Raw genomic sequence first — 3,505 nt, forward strand, 5'->3', positions numbered from 1 at the left:
ATTAACAATTTTAAAGTCTAAATTTTGACAATTCAACATAATTTGGCTTTACATAATACTAGAAAAGAAATTAAGAATTTTTATTTCATATATCTTATTCATAACATTTTAATGGATTATTCATATAGTAATAAAAAAAAATCATATTTATAGGCAATTTTAAAATGATAATTTTAAGAGTGTTTACATCTAAAAAGTGTGGGAATAGTTTGAGATATGGTAGCACACACTATCCCATCATTGTCAGCTTTTAATACCATGAAAATGATCATTTAAGAGTGTTTACGGAGAGGGAATAGTTTGAGATATGATAGAACACATTATCCCATCATTGTGATTTTTTAAGACCATGTTTGTTAACAAGTGAGAAAAAATCTCATGGAGAGAACATAGAAAAATAATCCAATGTAAAGAATAAAAAATAAATAGAAAAAGAAGAAAAAACAAAAACAAAATTTGTAAAAAAATTCAAAAAACAAATATTATATAATTTTAAATTTTGTATTTGTAATTTAACTTTAAGAACACAAAAAAAAACAAAACAAAAAGCAAAAAAAAAAATAGTAAGAAAAATTCATAAAACAAATATTATATACTTTTAAATTTTATATTTGTAATCTAACATAAAAAATTAACATACTCATAGAGGAGATAATTTATTTGCAAATATTTCCTCGTACCTAAAGCCATCAGTTATATTTTATTAATCTATAAATAATTTATATTTTATTAATTTATAAGTAAATAAACAATTAACACTGTAAATTGTTACACAATTAATGCTATATAAAAAAGGTTAAAATTTTATCTATGATTTAGTATTAATGTTTTAACATGGTCTACGATGAAGCCATTATCACCTAAATCAATTTAAATTATTTATGATTTAATATTCAATAGTCCAACAAAACTACAATGAACATCTTCCACGAGCTTATCATCTTTATAACATATATTGCTTCAATTGAGATTCGAGTGTGTCAATTTCGTTCCATAACTACGAGTTATCGCTCTGTATAATTTTATTGGTATTAACGTGACCTTGGAGAATTTTTTTGATGAGATAAGAAAAATGCTCTGCTCGAAGGATGGTAATTTATTCATAGAAATCATTGGAAAAGATCATTTGGGTATGAGGATTTTCAGGATTTCAATGGAAATCTGGATGTGGGATGCGATGTTACGATGTGGGTCGAAGAGATTGAGCCATTTATTTTTCTGGATTATGGGATTTGAATGCAAGAGTTCTTTCTATGGATGATTATGAGATTGAGGATTGTGGTCTTTGAATGTAGAAATTGCTTCTCTGGATGATAAACTTGTGCTTTTTTATAAATAGTTGTGGGGATTCTCCTAAGTTTTTATTGATTTCTCTTTTGCGTATCATTCTTGTCATTGTCAACCCCATTATCATATCAATGTTTGGGATGAGAAAGATAGGATAGGATCAGTGAGGGCTCAATGTATTTGTTGTCATCAGAGCCTAGGTGGGTTGATGGCAGTGAAATGGAAGGGGAATCCCCAAGGTGGTTTTTTGATGATGATCATATAGGACACAAAATGAGGCATGGGCTCGTTATGAAGACCAAGTGAGTGGATTCCTTTGATGTGGAGGCCATGGAGGTACCTGGTGTTCATAAAGGCCATGATAAGGACCTTTCATTAGGACGGATGCTCGGCTTGGCATTCCAAACACTTGGAGTGGTCTATGGTGATACGGGTACCAATCCCTTGTATGATTTCACTAGTGTATTCATCCAAGCTCATACCAAAGGAGAGGAAGATGTTTTGGGTGCATTATCTTTAGTGATATACACAATAGCCCTCATCCTTTTGGCTAAATATGTGCTCATTATGCTCAAAGCCAATGACAATGGTGAAGGGGGAACATTTTCCTTATACTCTTTGATTTGCATATATGCAAAGGTCAATTTGCTTCCCAACCAGCAACCATTAGATGAAAAAAATTCCAATTTCAAGCTCAAGTTGCCCACCCCAGAACTGGAAAGATGATTAAGAATCAAAGAAAGCCTTCAAAGAGTGCAAAATTGAAGAGCCTACTGCTACTTTCATTTCTCATGGGTACTTCCATGGTAATTGGGGATGGCATACTTACACCTGCAATATCAGTCATGTCTGTTGTGAGTAGCCTACAAGATGAAATATCTAGCTTTACGGAAGACACAGTGGTCATTGTCTCAATTATATTCCTGGTTATCTTGTTAAGCATAAAACAGTTTGGTACAAGCAAAGTAGGCATGACATTTTCTTTGGCACTCATGATATGGTTTTTATCTATTGGTTCTATTGGACTTTACAATATTATTTAACATGACATGACAATTTTAAGGCCATTCAATCCTTTTTATATCTATTACTTGTTCAAGAGGAACATTATCAAAGCATGGATGTCCCTAGGAGGTTGTGTGTTATGCATAATAGGAGCTAAAGCTATGTTTGCTGATTTGGGTCACTTCTCAGTAAGATCCATCCAGATAGCCTTCACATGTGTAGTATTCCCATGCCTACTACTGGCTTACATGGATCACTTACATATCTTATGAAGCATCCCTCTGTGGTGGAGAAGGCATTCTATGCTTCAATTCCAGATTGTTTTATCTGGCCAGTCTTTGTGATAGCTACTTTTGTTGACATGATTACAAGCTGAGAAATGATCTCGACAAAAATTTCATCTATTAAAATGTCCATGGCCCTAGGATGCTTTCCCATATTGAAAATAATTCACACATCTCGACGGTTCATGGGTCAGATCTACATTCTTGTCATCAACTGGGTTCTAATGATAATGTGTGTCTTGTTATGTGATTGTTTTAAGAGCACGACCGAGATATCAAATGCATATGGCATTGCAAAGGTAGGGATGATGATGGTGAATACAAGCCTAGTGACTCTTGTCATGGTTCTTATGTGGGAAAAAAATATATTCCTTGCGATTGGATTTCCTATTCTATTTGGATCAATTGAGCTGATTTATTTTTCTGTAGTTTTGATGAAAGTGGGGGAAAATGGTTGGATAAGTGGTTTTTGCCACCTACTTCCTTCTTGTGATGTACATTTGGAACTATGGAAGTGTTCCGAATTATCAGGGGTTGTATATCTTGTTGGTCACGGAGATGTCAAGGCTATAAAGGGTTCATGGTTTCTTAGGAAATTGGTTATAATCTACTTCTATGCTTTCATGAGGGAAAATTGCAAGGCAAGCCTTGCAAGCCTTAGTGTTCCTCACACCAATCTCTTGCAATTTAGCATGACATATACTACCTAACTTGAAGGTTTCCATGAATCAAACATGTTGAATGTTTTTCAAGGACCAAGTCACAACATCAATATGGTGAAGTTAATAATCGTATGTTTTGTTGTCAACCAAGATCTTCATTACTTAGTCCTTGATTTTGTTTGATAGAGAATAATAGCCATTCCTACGATTAATCATTGATATTTATGAACAAAGACACCATTCTTTTTTCAATGAAGTTCATAGGTG

General features: G+C 33.2%; 1 pseudogene; it reads left to right on the top strand.

Annotated features, from left to right (window-relative positions):
• Nucleotides 1-1,461: 1,461 nt before the first annotated feature.
• On the top strand, nucleotides 1,462-3,149 carry LOC149260693 (putative potassium transporter 12 pseudogene; annotated as a pseudogene).
• Nucleotides 3,150-3,505: the final 356 nt, after the last annotated feature.

This window comes from Pinus tabuliformis, chromosome 6 (genome assembly GCF_031772625.1).
Source record: "Pinus tabuliformis cultivar Carrire ecotype Pingquan chromosome 6, CPIR1, whole genome shotgun sequence".
Classification (NCBI taxonomy): Eukaryota; Viridiplantae; Streptophyta; class Pinopsida; order Pinales; family Pinaceae; genus Pinus; species Pinus tabuliformis.